Raw genomic sequence first — 19,527 nt, 5'->3', positions numbered from 1 at the left:
AGATTGAGCAAACGCTTGCCTAGTCCCATTCAGATGTGTGTTTGTCAGCAGCCAGACATGGCTGGTGAACACACATGGAAGGGGATGTAGTCCTGGGAGAGCGTGCATAGGGGGAGTTCAGGCATATAGAGTAATGACTTTGGGACAGTGGGAGCCTGATCAAAGGTATATGGACAAGTGACTAGAATACGAGTCTTAGAATGGCTGCCCTCCACCCCCCTGCAGCCTGATTCAGGCTGCATAACGTGATGCGTTAGCTGCTTCTCTTCTGTCCTATCTAGATTGTTATACTGTGCTTTTTACTATGGTGTCTAATCCCTTCTCTCTGAAGCTTCGTAGGGTGTGGCAGTTTTTCAGATGTACACAAGGGTATCCCAAGAGGGATTGAATTTTGAGCATTGAATTGGTATCTGGCTGCTGTTCCTGTGCTCTACCCCTTCTCCAGTTGGAAAGAACCTTTCCTTGGGCCTTTTCCTGAAATGAGGGGGTATGCACTTGCCACTTCGCTCCTTCTCTATAGCTGTCAAGAGCAAGCCCCCCTCACTCATCCAGTGGTGGTTATAGATGGTAACTCCTCATCCACTGTAAATGGGATGCCCAGCTACTGAGACTGGGGCTTATGTGAGCTTCACCATACCCATGGAGACCTGTTTGAACAGCAGTTCTCAAACTGTTGTACTGGTGACCCCTTTCACACAGCGAGCCTCTGAGTCAGACTCTGCCTTAAATATATAAAAAGTGCTTTTAGTTTATAACATCATTATAAATGCTGGAGGAAAAGCGGGTTTGAGGTGGAGGCTGACAGCTTGTGATGCCCTCATGTAAGAACCTTGTGACCCCCTGAGGGGTCTCGACCCCCAGTTTGAGAACCCCTGTGTTAGAATATTATTCCTCAGATGCTCCAGACCTTTGACTTGATTAACCTTGCTAGCTAGGCTGTTTGCTCATCTGGGAAAGGAGCCGTCTGCAGGGACGATGCCCTGCTCCTTCAGATCATGCGGCCGGAGCGTGACTGGTTCCTCTGCAGGATGCATAGCTGCCATGGCAGCTCTGCTGCTGTGCGCACTCCACTCATGACACAGCACTACAGGGGTAGGGTTACTCTATGGTGAAGGCAGCTGGCAATTCTTTTTCCTCTATGGGCTCTAAAGTGAACATTCTGATCTGGGCTAGGGAATAACAAAATATACTGAGCTAGTGAGGCTGGTGTACAACCACCTAAGTTAGTTAGCTGTGTTGCTGCAGGTGTATTTTTTTCACACCCCTGACTAGCATAGCCATGCCAGTATGAGGCACATAAGGCCATGTCTACACTACAAACTGGCCGACACAAGTTATGTCATTGTGCAAGTGTGCAGGACCACTAATCATCTGCTATGCAGGACTGTGACTCTCAGCAATGGGCAGGACATAGTGGATGGATTTGCAGCAATAGGTTTCTCAAACAGCAGTGGGGCAATAGACTGCACACAAGCCCCTGTTTTCACAATTTAGTTTTAAATCAATTTTCACCTCTATACAATTTCAGACAGAATTATTGGCACTTATAGTATCTGGCCATACCTATATGTCAGACAATAACAGACAAGACAGAATTGGTAAATGGGCCCAAGTTACCACATTCTGCGCTATTAGGAAGTACTTCCATCTTACGTGATAGTTGTCACCTTCTCTGATCTCTTGGTCTGGTCCTTCCGTCCCATTCTTCAGTTTCTGCTCCAGTGTATATCCAGTTTGGGCCCAAGTTCACTTAGGTCTTTTATACATTTCTACTTAATCTTGATCTGATGGAGTTGTAGCATATTAGTCCTTTGGATTTTAGGTAACCTGTACATTATGCATGCTCAAGCTTCAGTTACCAAATGGCTGATAAAATTTGTGGATGGCAAAAAGATTGGCAGAGTGGTAGATGAAGACAGGACAGTCACACAGTGATCTGGATCATTTAGTAAACTAGGTCCATTCAAATAAAATGCAGGCATACCTACAGAGTGAAGGACTATTTCCTGGAAAATAGTGACAGAACAGGATTTAGGGGCCACCGTGGACAAGCAACAGAACAGGAGCTCCCAGTGTTATCCAGTGACAAAAAATGCTAATACAATCCTTAAATGCATAAACAGGGAGTATGAGTTGGAGCTAGGAGGTGAGTTTACCTTTGTGTACACTGCTAATGAGATCAATACTAGAATACTCCATACAATTCTGGTATCCACAGATTTAGAAGGATGTTGAAAAATCTAAGCACCTGCAGAAAAGAACCACAGAAATACACCTCTACCCTGCTATAACACAACCCGATATAACATAGGTTCGCATTTAGTGCGGTAGCAGCAGGGCTTCAGCTGCTGCCGGGAGCCCAGGGCCCTTTAAATCACTGCTGGAGCCCTGCTGCCGCTACCCCAGGGCTGCAACAGCAGGGCTCAGGCAGCCCTTTAAATCACCGCTGGACCCCTGCCGCAGCTACCCTGGGGCTGCAGCAGCAGGGCTCAGGCAGCCCTTTAAATCACTGCTGGAGCCCTGCTGCTGCTACCCCGGAGCTGCAGCAGCGGGGCTCAGGTGGCATTTTAAAGGGTCCAGGCTCCCCTCCGTGGCCAGAGCCCAGAGCTCTTTAAATCACTGCCAGAGCCCTGCCACTGCTACCCCAGGGCTGCGGCAGTGGGGCTTGCCAGCAATTTAAAGGGCCTGGGGCTCCGGCTCTTGCGAGGAGCCCTGGGCCCTTTAAATCATGGCTGGAGTCCTGCTACCATTACCCTGGGGCTGCAGCAGCGGGGCTCTGCCAGCAATTTAAAGGGTCCGGGCTCCCTGCAGTGAGTGGAGCCCAGAGCTCTTTAAATCACTGCCGGAGCCTTGCTGCTGCTACCCCAGGGCTGCGGCAGCGGGGCTTGCCGGCAATTTAAAGGGCCTGGGGCTCTGGCTGCTGCAGGGAGCCCCAGTCCCTTTAAATCACTGCTGGAGCCCTGCTGCTGCTACCCCAGGGCTGCAGCAGCGGGGCTGGGCTGGCCATTTGAAGGGTCCGGGCTCCCTGCAGTGAGTGGAGCCCAGAGCTCTTTAAATCACTGCCGGAGCCTTGCTGCTGCTACCCCAGGGCTGCGGCAGCGGGGCTTGCCGGCAATTTAAAGGGCCTGGGGCTCTGGCTGCTGCAGGGAGCCCCAGTCCCTTTAAATCACTGCTGGAGCCCTGCTGCTGCTACCCCAGGGCTGCAGCAGCGGGGCTCCGCCAGTGATTTAAAGGGCCTGGGGCTCCCCACAGCTGGATTCCCAGGCTCTTTAAATAACCACTGCAGCCCTGCCACTGCTACCCCAATATAACAGCATTTCACATATAATGCGGTAGGGATTTTTGGCTCCCCACGACCGTGTTATGTTGGGGTAGAGGTGTAGTATAAGGGCTGGAGAACATGCCTTATACTGATACACTTAATGAGCTCAATCTGTTTAGTTTATGAAAAAGACAATTGAGAGGTGACTTGATTACAGTGTTCAAGTACCTCCACAGGGAGGAAAGACTGGGTACTCTAGCAGAGAAAAGCAGAACAAGAAACAGTGTCTTGAAACAAGCCAGACAAGTTCAAATTAGAAATAAGGCATAATATATATATACACATACACACACTCTCACTCTCTCTCTCTCTGGGTGCTTTAATAGGACCAATTTCACAAAGCTGAAAAATGAGCCAGACCAGCAGGAAAGAAGCATTTAATCAGAAAAATGCAAATGATAATTTGGAATCATTTAAGAATAGCTTACTAGATACCCAAAAAGCCACAATAGAGGAAAATGGCCATACTGGTAAAACACAGACCTGGGTTAGAGGGGAAGTGAAGGAAACTATAAAATAGATAACAAATAGAAGAAAGGGAAAGTTGATAGTAATGAATATAAATCAGAAGTTAGGAATTGTAGCGAATTGAAAAGGGAATCAAAGGACACGAGATATCTATGTTAAGGACAATAAGATATATATTAGGAACAAAAATAATCCTATGATATTGGTCCATTACTAGATGGAAATAGTAGAATTATCAATTATAATGCACTAAAGGATGAAGTGTTCAATAATAATAATTCAAGTTCAATAATAGTGTTCTGAATTTGGGGAAGAAAAAGATGATACAATCTCATCATATAGTGATAACACTTTTTCCATTCCTCTATCTCTGGAGGATGTTAAACAGCAGCTACTAAAGGCAGACATTTTTATATCAGTATCTCCAGATAACTTACATTTAAGAATTTTGAAAGAGCTGGCTCAGGAGCTCACAGGACTGGAAGAAAGTTAATATGCCAATTTTTAACAAGGGTAAATAGGATGATCTGGATAATTATAGGGCTGCGAAAGGAATAACACAATCCAGTGGCTGGAAGTTGAAGCTAGACAAATTCAGATGAGAAACGGTATTGTTTTTTAACCGTGAGCGTAATTAACCATTGGAACAATTTACAAAGGCTCATAGTGGAGTCACCATCACTGACCATTTTAAAATCAAGATTGGATATTTTTTCTAGAAGATATGCTCTAGATACTAATATGGGGAAGTTCTATGGCTTGTGTTATACGGGAGGGGGGGTCAGAGAAGATGATCACAATGGTCGCTTCAGGCTTTAGATTCTTTCCCCCAGTAATTACCATCTTCCACTGTGGATAAGAAAAACCAGCCCACAACACGTACACAAATGCCTGTGGTGCAAGCTCATCTGGCAGCGTATCCCAAGCTGCAAAGGAACTGTCTGTATGCCACTTTTAGTCACATAGTTCACTTAATAAGGTTGAGCTGCAGGCTGCCTTCTTGGCTGCACAGAGGATGGGTGAGCCCCTCACTCCCAGACAAATGGTCTCAAGCGTTGGGCAGTACACCCACTTATGCTGTGTTTTCTTACAGATACACCTCAAAGATCTGAGGTGTAGTATCTACACAGCCAGTGGCAGCAAGCCTCTCAGCCCAGCTCGACAGAGTGTAGACAGCATTTTGAAGTTGTGGCTTGATCTGGAGTTCAGACTCTGAAGCCCAGCTGTAAGGTGTGGACTCAACCCTATAGCACCTCCTGCTGATTGTCTCAGGGAATTAGCTCTCCAGCTATTGGAGCGCCCTCTCCAGGCCAGTGTCCTGCTATCACTTGGCCCCTGTGTCCCTCCCAGACTCAGTGTCCTGTTATCTGGGGCACTGGCCCCTGGCAATAGCCCCTCAGTCTTAGGGTTTCCCTCCCCAGGGGACCCCCACCCACTATCCCCACCTCACCTCAGTATATGGCTACTACCAGTCATCATCTAACCCCTGTGCCCTGGGGCAGACTGCAGTATCAGCTTACTCATCACTGGCAAGGTTGGGTTTTGTCCTGCTGCCTTTGCCTAATCCTAGGCTGTCCTCTGCAACTCCCAGTACCTATTAGCCCAATGCTAGGCCACAACCTGGGGCTTTCCAGACTGGAGCTCCCCAGCTCCTCTGCCTTTCCACAGCCCTGCTCCACTCAGGTACCCTGTCTCTAGCTCCCTGCAGCTAGGCCCATCTCCCCTTACAGCCAGAGAAAGACTGTTCACTTGAATCCCTGGCTCAAGCCTTTATAGGGCCAACTGGGCCCTAACTGGGGCGTGACCCCAGCTGAGCCTGCTTCTCACTCAGCCTGGGCTGTTCTCCCAGCCCTCCAGCCCTTTCCCAGGGCTGGTTTTAACCCTGTCAGGGCTAGAGCCGGTAACCACCCTGCTACACCAGCCTCTTCTCTTCCTGGAACCCAATAGGTACACCAGCTTCTTCTCTAGACTTCAGAGCCCAAGTCACAATGTCTTCACAGCTATTAATTGTGAACCCAAGTCTCTTGACCCAGGATGGGAGGCTTACTACCAGAGGCTGTGTAGACATACCCTGAGATCCCTCAGCAGGGTCTACTGTGGTTGGGGCATCTACACTAATGCCATTTCCAGGACCCATGCATAGACCAATCCCTTATGGAAACAGTCTCATAGAATTGCTTTAATCTGACCAGGTCATATAAACCTTCTAGCACACTGCTACCTCATTTGTGGAGATATTCGCCCATTGGGGCGATGGCTTCCATATACATCACATCCTAGTTCTTTTGCACACCCTGAAACCTTTTTCTATAAGCCTCAAGTGTCACTTCAAACTTAAGCAGTAGAGTCTTTTTAACTGTTCATAGCCCCTGTATCAACTCTGTCCATCTGGCTATACACCTCTTATCATTTTGGGACCCTGTCAGGAAGTGAGACAATGGAGCTGGTCTGCAGGATCAATCTTACTCAAATCACAAGTCTTTTAAAGTCAGCTATATCCCTCCCTATAGCTCTTTACATTGGGGCAACAATTTGGTATTGAGGCTCCCTGCAGAATTGGCTTCCCATGGTCTCACCCTACTTATCCTGCTCTGCTTCTCTCCATTTGCAGTTCATGCTGATGGTGCTTTTCATGATTTTCCCACTCTTCTACCTGGTGCTTTCGCTGCTCTTCCTTTATGTTTTTACTGGTTCCTGTGTCAGCTCACTCCCTTTCACAGTCCACTAATCTCTGTTGCTCCTGACTGTGGAATCCTTTTGTTTACTCTTACTTGAGACTGATATGGAGACAAAAGGAAATAGATAACAAAAAGAGTCCACAGCAGCTGTGTGGAGTGCTGGCTTGGGTAAGATGGACTATGTCTTTATCTTTGCTTATCTGTGCTAACCCAAGGATTTCCCATTGCTGCATTCCAGTTGACTAATAAACCCTGCTCTGTTTGGAAAAGGCTGTCTGGTGTCACTTCAAATACTTGCGGAAGTACATTAATTCCTGAAGAGTGTAAAAGTCTCTGAATATGAGACTACCTCAGTTGGACTTGCAGGGCAGAGCTCACAGTGTGAAATAAGACTGCTGGAACCCAGAGGCTCAGGGCTGGTCTACACTACAAAATCAAGTTGACTTAAGTCGACGTACAGCCATCACAGCAATTAAAGGGATGGTTCTTATCCACACTTGCTCCTTCTGTCAGTGGTGCGTGTCCTCACTAGGAGCACTTTCACCAACTGAGGTGGGGCATTGTGGGACACTGAAAGCAGGAGCCCAGCAGCTCTGCATGAGGCTCACAGCTACCCCAGCACTGATAGCCCAAGTGTCAGCCAGATGCAGGCTCACAGCAGGTCCCCCATCTCGGCACTGAGAGCCCGAGCTGTCACCCTGGCACAGGACTCACAGCTCCCTCTGCCTCGCCTTGTACCCCCCAGCACTGACAGCCTGAGTATCAGCTGGGCATGGCTCACAGCTGCCCCTCCACCTCCACATTGGGTTGGGGCAGAAGGAGGGCTCTAGCTTCAGCCTCACTGGGGGCTGGCAGCCAAGAGACTGCGAAATAAACACAGTGTCTACACAGATACTGTGTTGCCCTAACTACGTGACATCAGTGTTTCGTCTCTCATGGAGGTGGAGTTACGATGTCGGTGTAGAGGGACAGGGTAACAGGGCAGAAGCTGCATTCTAGTGCAGACATTGAATAACACTGCTGTACAGCCAAATGCTTCTTAAATAATGTAGTCAAACTTTACTAATCTGCGTCAGTGAGAATGAAATGATGCTTAAAATTGTTGATTGGCTCTGGTCTAGCTGTTGGGCTCCAGACTACAGCAGTGGATCTCCTGGCAGTGATGTTAGGGTTTCCATGTTCCGTGACCGTCAAAAGGATCTTGTCCATTCTTCTTCATGGAAGGTGATCTTGTAGCCTGCACATCATCGATGGTGTGATGGCAGCCCTACACTCATTCACGATCAGATAGAGTGGAGACTGTTCATTGATTCATCGAAGACGAGTCTTAAAGCTGTTTTGCTGCATAATGGCAATGTTTTGCCATCATTCCAGTTGGTCATGCAGTCCGTAGAGAGAACCTATGACAACATGAAACAACTTTTGAGGTGCAATAAACTATGACCAACATCAGCGGCAGCTTTGTGGCGATTTGAAGGTTGTTGCTCTCTTGCTTGGTCTGCAGACTGGTACACAAAGTACTGCTGTTTTCTCTGCAATGTGATAGTCATGCAAGAGATTCCACTAGATCCAGTAAGACTGGCCACTCTGACAGTCATTGGAGCCTGGGAGGAAAGTGTCAGCATCCACCACTGTTGAATCAAGGAAGATTTTGTTACCACCCTTACACATCAAGCTGGGTCTGATGAAGAACCTTGCCAAGGCCATTGACAAAGCACAAGCAGCTTTCAAGTACCTCTGTGTGAAAATTCCAAGGTTAAATGAAGCTAAGATAAAGGAAGGGTCTTTGTTGGTCCTCAGATTCGTGAACTTCTTTGAGATGATGCATTTGACCATGCACTGCATGGCAAGGAAGGAAGCATGGAAAGTCTTCCAGTTAGTGACAATAAATTTTCTGGAAAACAACAGGCAGACAACTACTGGTTGTTGGTGGAAACCTCCTCAAGGATACAAAGCCTTGGTTGCAACATGTCACTAAAGTTACTTTTTTTGCACTCTCATCTAGATTTTTTCCACCGAACTGCGGAGCAGTGAGCGACAAGCACGGCGAGCGATTTCACCAGACATTGCACAATGGAGAAATGCTGTCAGGGCAAATGGAGCCCATCAATGCTTGCAGACTATTGCTGGATAGTGACAAGAGATGCTCCATTTAATGAATACAAGAGACAAGCCAAGAAGCGCGAGTAGACACTGAATAGACTGAACTATGTACATATAGATTTTTGCCTTTTGTTTAATAATAAATTTTATTTATATACCCTTTTGCTGATTTTTAAAGTGTTACATAAACGGACAGGTGAAATATTATCTATGGTAAGCACCATAAACCCATGAAAAGACTCATAGGTTAACAATTATGATTAAAACTCTACTATCTACACAATATACATAGACATAAAATGTAAAAACTTAAATATCTTAGAAACAGTAGCCAATCAGTTGTTTTAATTGTCATATTTGAATTCAGCACATAAAAATATACCACATTTTATCTCTGAAGCAGATGACTTCTCAAAAATTGTAGACCAGTGTAATTAGGTCTACATAAGCTGCCTTGTGTTGACCCAACTCTGTACTGTAGACCAGGCCTCAGACTGGAAGGCATTGAGGCCTCATGGCCTACTGTTAAGTCAGAGTGGGGTCTGGCATACTCAGGGAGTCCTCCAACAAACTGTGTAAAAGCTGGGGCATATCACAAATCCTTTATATCTGTGACAGGGGTGGGGAGGAATTGGTGCCTGCTTGGTGGTCAGGGAAAGAGAGCTGGCGCGGGCGTGTCAGTGCAGGGGTGTGTGTGTGTTGGCACCTGGCAGGGGTGGCTCCAGGCCCCAGCACGCCAAGCGTGTGCTTGGGGCGGCAAGCTGCAGGGTATGCTCTCCCGGCGCCATGAGGACGGCAGGCAGGCTGCCTGCTGCGCTTGGGGCGGCAAAATCCTTAGAGCCGCCCCTGGCACCTGGACAATGTTGGGGGAGGTGATGTTAGTGTCTGGTCCCTGGCAGGGGGGCAGGGAGTATCAAGGAAGGGGTTTTGATGCCCAGTCCTTGGAGGGGAGGGGAAGAGGGAGTGGCAAGGGTGTGTGGTGGTGCCCAGTCCCTGGGGGACAGGGAGGAGATGTGAAGGAAGGAAGACTTGTCAGGCCCTGGTCCCTGGTGTGAGGAATGGGAGTGGTGCAAGTGAGGGAGGGTTGTCAATGCCCAGCCCCTGACTAAGGGGGGCTGAGAGGATGTTAGGTGCCAGAGGGATGTCAGTGCCTGACTGAAGGGGGCATAGTGGATCTGAGTTGGGGATGGGTGTCAGTGCCCAGTTGAGTGGGGAAGGCCTGTGGGTGGGGCAGGGGTATCAGTGTTCGGCTGAGGGAGGCAGGGCATGCGGCTGGGGAAGGAGTGTAATTGCCCAGCTGAGGGGAAGGGGGTGTGGGAGAGGTGTCAGTGCTCAGCTGAGAGGGGCACAGCAGGTGGGAGTGGGGTGTCAGTGCCCAGCTGAGCAGGGCACAGGGGGTGGGGAAGGTGTATCAGTGCCTGGCTGAGGGCAGGAGGACAGCAGGTGCAGGTGGGGTGTCAGTGCCTGGCTGAGGGAGTGCAGGGTTGGGGGAGGGTTCAGTGCTGGCTAGGGGGCAGGCATGGGTAGGGTAGGGTTTATTGTGCCTGCTGAGCAGGCAGGGTTGTCAGTGCCCATCTAAGGGGGGCACAGTGGGTGCAGTGGGCATCAGTGCTCAGCTGGTGGGAAACAGTGGGTGCAGTGTCAGTGCCCGCTGAGGGGGGCAGGGCTGTGGGTGGGGAAGGGGTGTCAGTGCCCTGCTGAGGGGTGGGGAGTCAGTGCCCAGCTGAGGAGGTGTGACTTTATAAGTGTAATATATCATCTCATTACAGGTGACTGACAGGGGCAGAGTTAATTAACTCAGAGAGGGACCTGACCCATGCGAACTTTAGACTGGAAGACCTGTAATGACTAGAGCTTAAGAGGGGCACAAGTGGGTAGGAGGGGTTCATTGCTCAGCGAGGGATGGGGGGGTTCGGTGCCGCTAGAGGGGCACAGTGAGTGTGGGGAGGGAAGGGGTGTTAGGGCCCGGCTGTGGGGGCACAGCAGGTGGGGGAAGAGTGTGATTGCTTAGCTGAGGGATGTGAGAGAGTGTCGGTGCCCGGCTGAGGGGGGCACAAGCGGATCGGAGGAGGGTGTCAGTGCTAGCTGAGGGATGGGGGAGGGGTCTCGGTGCCCGCGGAGGGGGCACAGCGAGTGGGGAGGGGAGGGTGTTGGGTCCCGGCTGAGGAGGACGGAGGTCGGGAGGGGTGTAATTGCCTAGCTAAGGAATGGGGAGGGGTGTCAGTGCCCGGCTGAGGGGGCACAGCGCGTGGGGGAGGGTGTCAGTGCCCAGCTGAGGGATGGGGGGTGGTGTCGGTGCCCGCTGAGGGCAGGAGGGGGGGAGGTGTGATTGCTAGCTGAGGGGTTGGGGGAAGGGTGTCAGTTCCCGCTGCTGAGGAGGGCGGGCTCGGTGCCCAGGCGGTGTCTGGCCAGTGCCCGTCCGGGGCGGGGTTCCCGCTTTCCCGGGCTCGCCGTGTTCAGTGGCGGGAGGCTCTTTGCCCCGTCCTAACGGCTGCACTTTGCAGACGCTCCCTGCCGGAAGCCGCTCTCCGCACGCCGCGCCGCGCGCCTGGCGCTCGCGGGAGCGGAGCTGCGGCCCGTGAGCGCGGAGAGTCGGGACGGCGGGCTGGAGCGTGGACATGAGGGTGAGAGCAGCTTGGCCCAGCCTGGCCCCAGTCTGTCCGGGTGCCGCCCTCCCCTGGCCGTCGGGGAGAGCGCCCCCCCAGCCCGGGTGCTGCCCTCCCCTGCGCCCGGTCGGGGGAGAGCGACCCCCCCCAGCCCGGGTGCTGCCCTCCCTGCGCCCGTCGGGGAGAGCGACCCCCGCAGCCCGGGTGCTGCCCCTCCCCGCGCCCGTGGGGAGAGCGCCCCCCCGTCAGCCCCGGTGCTGCCCTCCCCTCGCCCCGTCGGGGAGGCGACCCCCCCGCGCCGGGTGCTGCCCCCCTCGCCCGCGGTGGGACCCCCCCCGCAGCCCGGGTGCTGCCCCTCCCCTGCGCCCGTCGGGGGGACGACCGCACCCACTTCCTCTTGTCCCCTCCCTGCGCCCCGTCGGGGCAGGGCGACCCCCCAGCCCGGGTGCTGCCCCTCCCTGCGCCCCGTCGGGAGAGCCGACCCGCCTCAGCCCCGGGTGCTGCCCGCTCCTCGCGCCCCGTCGGGGAGAGGACCCCCCCAGCCCCGGTTGCCCCTCCCTGCGCCCCGTCGGGGGAGAGCGACCCCCCCCGACCCGGGTGCTGCCCTCCCTGCGCCCCGTCGGGACCGACGCCACCCACCCCTTCCTTGTCCCTCCCCTGCGCCCCGTCGGGGAGGGCGCCCCCCCCACCCCGGTGCTGCCACCTGCCCCTAATGCGCCCCGTCGGGAGAGCGACACGCTCCCCAGCCCGGAGGTTGCTGCCTCCTCCCTGCGCCCTCGAGGGGAGAGCGACCCGCTCCCCCCAGCCCCGGGTGCTGCCCCTCCCCTGCGCCCCGTCGGGGGACCGACCGCCCACCACCTTCCCTTGTCCCCTCCCCTGCGCCCCGTTGGGGGAGAGCGACCCCCCCCTAGCCCCGGGTGCTGCCCCTCCCCTGCGCCCCGTCGGGGGAGAGTGACTCCCTGCAGCCCCGAACATTGCCCCTCTCCTGCGCCTTGTTGGGGGACACCGACCCCCAGCCCCGGGTACTGCCCATCCTCTGCCTTTGACCAACTCCCGAGGACTGCTCCACCCCTGTGCCCCATCGGGGGAGACTGACCCCCCCACCCCCTTCCCCTGGCAGGGGGAGACCGACCGCCTAGCTCCTTCCCTTGCCCCCAGCCCCGGGTACTGCCCCCTCCCCTGGCAAGGGGAGACCAAATCTCCAGCCCCCCACAAGGGAGATCGACCCCCAGCTCCTTCCCCTTGTCCCGAGCCCTGGATACTGCCTCCTCCCTTGCTGGGGGAGACCGGCCTACCCAACTCCTTCCCTGCCTCCTGCTGGGGAGACCAGCCCCACCTCCACCCTCTTCCCCTGGCAGGGGGAGACCGACCCCCGCCCCCACGAGCCCATTCCCTTGCCCCCAGCCCTGGGTACTGTCCCTTCCTCTGCTCCCTGTTGGGAAGACTGACCTCCTAGCCCTGGGTATTGCCCCCTTACCCTGACAGGGGAGACTGACCCCCCCAACTCCTTCCCCTGCTGGGAGATACCGATCTCTCAACCCCTTCCTCTGGTAGGGGGAGACCGACCCCCAGCCCCTTCCTCTGCCCCCTGCGGAGGGAGACTGACTCTCCAGCTGATTCCCCTGCTAGGGAGACCATCCCAGCCCCTTCCTCTGGTGGAGGTGGGATGGACCCTCCCAGCCCCTTCCCTTGTATCCAGTCCTGGGTACTGCCCCCTCCCCTGCCCTTCACTGGGGGAGACCAACCGCAGGCACTGTATGCTACTTCCCTCAAGTGAAACCAACTGCTGCCTACTGGCTCCTCCTGGGAGAAATGAACTGTCCCCTGCTAGGAAAAATTGACCTCCGCCCACACTGAACTGCCCCCTTGCCTAGGAGAGACCAGTCCCAATCCTTGCTCCCTTGGTATTAGGAGAGATCCAACACCACTTCCTCACAGCCCAAGCAGCGCCTCTGGGAGAGACCCCCGTTTCTGTGATATATCATCTCCTACATGGCACTATTCCCTGCCAGTGAGACATACACTGGGGGCTGGGTCTATCTTTGCCTTGAGATAGATTAATTCTCCTGGCCCTGCTCAGTCTGGCACTGCTACTGCTCCCCGTCTGTCCTGGAAGAGAGACATACCTGGTACTACCCTCACCTGTCCTGGGGGTGAGAGACTCTTTCCCCCTATTTCCGTCCCCTGCACTTCTCTCTGTCTAGCACTGCCCCCCTTCCCTTGGGGAGAGACTCCCTGCTTGGAATTGCTCTCAGCTTGGCACTGCCCTCTTGCGCTAGGAGACAGATCCCTCCCTAGTATTGCCTTAAGCTGGGCACTGCCCCCTCCCTTGGGAGAGACCCTTAACCCTACGCTCAATCCAGCACTGTATCTCTGCTGTGCCCTCAGCCTGGCACTCACTCCTGCCTTCCAAAAGAGACTTCACACTGCTTCCTCTTCTTTCTGCCTTGGCACCCGCCCCCCGCCCTTGCCTGGCACTGCCCTTCAGTGTGCAGGTTGTCACTACATGCCTCCACCTTGCAAGCCCTGCTCTCTGCCTTCCAGGCCTGGCACTTTCACTTACCTCTGCCTTGGCATTGTTCACCTGGCCTTGCATGGCCCTGCCTCCTAAGAACATAAGAGTGGCCATACTGGGTTAGACCAAAGGTCCATCTAGCCCAGTATCTGTCTACCGACAGTGGCCAATGCCAGGTGCCCCAGAGGGAGTGAACCTAATAGGCAATTGAATCAAGTGATCTTCTCGCTTGCATCCATCTCCATCCTCTTGACAACAGAGGCTAGGGACACATTCCTTACCATCCTGGCTAACGACCATTTATGGACTTAGCCACCAGAATTATCCAGTTCTCTTTAAACGCTTTTAGTCTAGCCTTCACAACCTCTCCAGGTAAGGAGTTCCACAGATTGACTGTGCGCTGGTGTGAAGAATTCTTTATTGTTTTTAAACCTGCTGCCTGTTAATTCATTGGTTGACCCGTTATCTTGTATTATGGGAATAAGTAAATAAATTTTCCTTATCACCTCTACATCACTCATGATTTTAATACCTCTGTCATCCCCCCTAGTCTCTCTTTTCCAAGATGAAGATCCTAGCCTCTAATCTCTCTAATCGATTTTAGCCTTTCTGAACCTTTTAGTTCAGTATATCTCTTTTGAGATGAGAGACACATCTGTACACAGTATTCGAGAGGGCGTACCATGGACTTATATAAGGCAGTAATATATTCTTGTCCCTTTTTAATGATTCTAACATCCTGTTTGCTTTTTGACCGCCTCGACACTGCGTGGACATCTTCAGAGAACTATTCACTGATGACTCCAGATCTTTCATGACTCGTTGTTAGCTAAATAGCCCCATCATATTGTATGTATAGTTGGTGGTATTTTTTCCAATGTCATTTACATTTATCGAGTAAATTCATTGCGTTTTGTTGCCCGTCACTTAGTTTTGTGAGATCTTTTTGGAGTTTCTTCACAGTCTGCTTTGGTCTTAACTATCGTTGCAGAGTTTAGTATCATCCTGCAAACTTTGCACTCACTGTTTCCCTTTCTCCGTCATTTATGATTAATAGGATTAGTCCTAGGACTGACCCTTGGGGACACCACTATTACCCTTCTTTGAGAATTTGGCCATTAATTGCCTCCTTTGTCCGTTTTTCCATTCTCAATCCATGAAGAGTCCTGCTTTCAGTTATGTACACAGGCCACTAGTGGTAGTGCCAGCTCCTCTATTATTCCTGGCCCTCCTGCTGGCACTGTTAACCAGTCCATCGCCCACCCTGTCCCCTCCCCGGTCCACTTCCCTGCTGGCTCTGCTCGCCGCTGCTGGCACGTTGTGCCTGCTGCTCGGCTGTCTGCTGCCTCCCTTCTTTCAGCCTGGCACCCCCACTGCCGGGTCTCTCCTTGGTTCTCTTGCCCTGTCTGCTTTGGTGCTGTTCGCTTTCCCCCTGCCCCCCTCCCTTTCTGCCTGTTTAGGCCCCATTGCCTGTTTTTGCCTTGCGGATCTGGACCCGCCCTGCCTCTTCCGCCCTGGCCGCCTTGTGCTGCCCCTTTGCCCTGCCCGAGCCGCGCCCCCTCGCTGCCCCCTTTGCTTTCGTTCCTGCTCCCTTGCCCTCCTCTCCTCTCGGTCCCTCTGCTCTTGGCCCTCTGCTCCGCCGTGCGCCCCTGCCGCCTCGGCCCCCCGCCGTCTTCACCTCCCCTCCCTGTCCATCCCGCTGCGCCCCGCTGTCTTTCTCTCTCCCTTGCTGTTTGCTCTGCTCCCCTTCTTCCCGCTTGCCGAGTGTGTCTGTGCCACCCCCCTCCCCGCCTCGCTCGCTCCTCCTCCCCCGGCAGCCCCTGTATTGCCATCCTCGTCTTCCCCCGCCCGCGCTGCCTCTGCCTTCCCTCCTTGCAGGCCCTGGCCGCTCTGCTCCTGCCTGGCCCTGGCCGCGCGCCTCATGCCCCCCTCCTGTTGCCCCTGCCCCCTCGCCCCGGTCCCCAGGCTCCCTTCCCGCCTCCCTCCCCCTGGATCTTTGCGCTACTTCCACCTCCCCTCCTTTCTCGGCCTCTCGCCGGGCCTCCCCGCGTACTCGGCGTCCCCGTCCCCTGCTCTTCCTGCCGGCCCCCCTCCTGTCCGCCCCTCCCTCTCCCCTTTCTCTCCCTTCCCTCTTTCCCTCTCTCCCGCGCTGGCGCTTCCCCCCCCTCCCTCGGCCCTTTATTCCCGGTTTCCCTCCCCTGCCCGTAGGCACTTTTTCCTCCTGCTCCCCCCTCCTCTCCCTTGCTGCCCGGTTCCGCCCCTTGCTTCTTGTTTCTCTCCTTGCGCTGCTCCGGTGCCCAGTTTTCCTTCCCTCCTCCTGCTGCCTTTTCGCTGCCTGGCACCCTGCGTCTCCTGTCCCCTCTCCGTCTTCTCTTTTCCCCCTCCTCCCCCCCTTCTTTCCCCTTCCTCCTCGTCTGTTTCCGCCTCTTTCCTCCTTCTGTTGCTCTTCTCTGGCCCCGCTCCTTCCCCCCTGCTTTCTTGCCCTGCGTTGCCGCCCCTGGCCCCCATCCTCGCTGCGGCCTCCCCCGCGCCGCGTCGCGCCGCCGCAGCCTCTCGGTCTTGTTTCCCCCCCCACCTGTTCCTTCCTCCCCGCATCCCTTTTGTTTTTTTTGCCCCCGTCCCCTGTTGCCTCCTCTTGCGCTTGTGGTCCCCTCTGCCCCGTCGCTCTCTTTCTGCCCTCCTGCTTTCGCTTCGCCCGTCTCTTTCCTGCTGTCTGTGTGCCCCTGCTTGTTCCTTCCTCCGTGCGCCCTTTGCCTTTGTCTTTCCTGCCCTTCCTCGGATTTCCTCCGCCCTTCTCCCTTGTCCCGCTCATTCTGATTTTGCCCTGTCCCCCCGCCGTTGCGTCGCCTCCAGTTTGGTCTCCTCTGCCCCCTTCCTCCGCGTCCTTTCTCTGCCCAGGCCTTTCCGTCGTTGCTGCCGCTATGCCCGCGCCGTCCCCCCCGACCCCTGCGCCCCCCCCTTGTTCTCCCTTTCCCGCCCGGCTTGGCCCCCTTCCTCCCCTCCTCTCTGAGTTCCGTTCTCCCGCCCAGTTCTGCCCCCCCCCTTTCGTAGCCCTTCTCCCCTCTGCCTTCTCTTTCCTCCCTTGCCTTCGCCCGCTCGTTCCGCCCCTTCCCTGTCCGGCCCTCGTCGCCCTGTCTTTGTTCCCCTCCTCCTCTGCGTCGTCTCTTTTGTCGTCTTTCTTTATCCCCCCGCCACTGCCCCTGTTCCCGCTCCTGCCCTCGCTTCCTTTCCCACCCTCGGCTGCCGTCTCGCGTGCCCCCCCGTGTGCCGTCTCCCTTGCCCCGCACTCTCAGTCCCGGTTTCCGCCGTCGTCCCCCCTCTCCCCTTCTTCTTCCCCTTGGGGCTGCTCGCCTCTCTCTCTTTTTCTTTTCCCCGGTTGCCCCGGTTGTCTCCGGTCCGTGCTGCCCCCGCCAGTTCCCCCTGCGTGTGTTCCTCTCTTCCCCCCCCTCCCTGCCTGCCTTCTTCTTTTCCGCGCTGCCTTCGACTGTGTCCTGGTTTTGCTGCCTTCCCCGCGTTCCGGCTCCGTCGCTCCGCCCCTTCCCTCTCCTTCCTTCCTGCCGCTCCCCCCCCCCTCCCCCTTGCATTCGTGGCTACGCTTCTTGTTCGCCTTGTTCCCCGCCCCTGTGCTTCCCGGCCTCCTCCTCCCCTTTCGGTCTGGTTCCCGGTCGGTCCCCCTTTTGGCCGGTGGCTGTCTCCCTTGGTGGCCGGCGCCTGTCTCTGTGCCTGGGCGTTCGGCCCCGGGCTGGGGGGGCTCTGGGCCTGTCGGGCCTGGCCTGGCGTCCGTCCTCGCCCGCGGTGCCCCGTGGCGTCCTGGCTCCTCGCGGGCCGGTCGTCCGCTTCCCCCTCTCCGGGGGCGCTCGGCTGTGCACTCGCGGCCTGTCCGCTGGCTGGCGCGCGGCCCCTGCCCTGGCGCCCGCCGGGGCGCGTTGGCCGGGCCGGCGCGGCCGCTGCGCGCGCGCCCCCTGCGGTGGGCGCCGGGCCGCGGCGGCGCTCCGGGGGTCCTCCCCGGTCCATCTCCCCCTGGCTCCGGTGCGCTGCTCGGCGTCCCTGCCGTGCTCGTGGTGTCCTGGCTCCGTGCCCCTCCCCCCTGGGGTGCTCCTCCTCGCGCCTCCCCCCGTACCTGCGCCTCGGCTGGCTCTCCTCCCTGTCCCTGGGGCCTCCCTGGTCTGCCTGGTCACGCCCTGCCCCCCCCCGCAGTCCCCCGTCCCGGCCTCGGGCGTCCATCCCTCTCCCGTGGCCCTGCCTGGCCCTCGCGCCCTCTGCCTCCGGTGGGCGGGTGCCGTCTGTCCGTGTCGCTCCCCGCTCTTGTCCCTGGTGGGCGTCCGTGCCGTGGTCCTGCTCGCCTGCCCCGCCTCCGCGGTGCCGGCGTGCCGAGCGCTGGGCCGCCCCCCGTGCTGCCGTCTGCCGCCCCCTGTGCTCGCTCTGCGCTCGCCTCGTGCTCCCCCCGGGCGGCGCGCCCCCCTGGGCCCGCGCCCTGCTCCTCGGGGCTGCCGGCCGCCTCCCCTGCTGGGTGTGAGCGGGCCTGGTGGTGCGGCGGGCCCGCCCCCCCGGCTGCGGCTACGCGTCCCCGGTGCACTCCGTGCCCCGCCGTCGGGCTGGTCCTCCCCGCCCTGGGCCCCTGGGCCTCTGCCGGGCTGGCTCCCGTCCGGTCCCGGTCCTGGCGCTGGGCCGCCCCGTTCCTCCCTCCTCGCCCGTCCCGTGGGGCGCTGCCCCCCGTCCGGCGTCCGCCCGCCGGGCCCCTCTGGCGCTCGTCGTGGCCGCCCCTGCCGGCTCCGGCCCGTCCGCGCCTGCCCCCTCGGCCTCCTCCGCCGCCCGGTCGCGCGTGCCTGGTCCCCGGCCGTGCCCGGCTCCTCGCGCCCCTGCCTGCCGGCGTCGGTGTCCCGCGTGGGCCCCGTGGGGCTGCTGCCCGCTGCCGGCCTGCGGCTCGCCTTCGGCGCCGCCCCGGCAGGCTGGGCCGGGGGGCCGCCCCGTGGGGCCCGCTGGTCTGTGCCTCCCCCGTGCGTGGTCGCCGGCGGGCCCGGCTCGGGCTCCCGTCGTGTTGGCCGTGCGGCCGTGGCGGCGTCGGCCGCCCCTGTGCTGGCCCCGTGCGCCGCTGTCGCCCCGCGCCCCGCTGCGCGTGTGCCCGGCGGCTGGCCGGTGCGGTCCGACGGCGCGCCTCCTGGGCCCCTAATAGGATTCGTCCTAGGACTGACCCTTGGGGAACACCACTAGTTACCCCTCTCCATTCTGAGAATTTGCCATTAATTCCTACCCTTTGTTCCCTGTCTTTTAACCAGTTCTCAATCCATGAAAGGATCCTGCTTCAGTTCATGTCACAGTCCACTATGTGGTAGTGCCCAGCTCCTCCTAATTATTCCTGGCCCTCCTGCTGGGCACTGTTAACAAGTCCATCTGCCCACACTGTCCCATACCCCCTGTCCACTTTCCCATGCTTGGCTCTGCTCAGCAGCTGCTTTGGCACGTTGTGCCTCTGATCGGATATTGCTGCTCACTTATTTCAGAATGGCACTACACACTGAATGGTATATACCTTGGTCTCTTGCACTGTCTGCTTTGGTGCTGTTCATTTTCCACCTGCCCACCTCCATTTCTGCCTGTTTGCCCATGCCTTGTTTTTGCATTGCTGGATCTGGACCCCGCCCTGCTCTTCAGCCCTGGCAGAATTGGTGCTGCCCCTTTGCCATGACAGAGCAGGCTGAACACTACTGCTCTTCTCATTTGATTTAGTACTGCTACATGAACATCCTCTCCTCTCGGTCCATCTGCTCTTGGAACATCTGGATCAGCAGTGAGCACCCTGCTCGCCTCGACAACAGCTGGGTATTAAACTACCCT

At 56.5% G+C, this 19,527-nt stretch overlaps 1 protein-coding gene across 1 annotated transcript in view; it reads left to right on the top strand.

The window, feature by feature from the left end:
- Positions 1 to 11,169: 11,169 nt before the first annotated feature.
- The window catches only part of SMARCD3 (SWI/SNF related BAF chromatin remodeling complex subunit D3), a 277,819-nt gene continuing 269,461 nt past the window's right edge, over positions 11,170 to 19,527 (top strand). Inside the window, exon 1 of the mRNA XM_075062050.1 lies at positions 11,170 to 11,195. The gene's annotated coding sequence lies outside the window, so the exon portion shown is untranslated. The remainder of the gene's footprint in view (positions 11,196 to 19,527) is intronic.

Source organism: Chelonoidis abingdonii, chromosome 2, assembly GCF_003597395.2.
Source record: "Chelonoidis abingdonii isolate Lonesome George chromosome 2, CheloAbing_2.0, whole genome shotgun sequence".
Lineage (NCBI taxonomy): Eukaryota > Metazoa > Chordata > Testudines > Testudinidae > Chelonoidis > Chelonoidis abingdonii.
The sequence above is the reverse complement of the archived record's forward strand: the minus strand, read 5'-3'. Positions and strand labels throughout refer to the sequence as shown.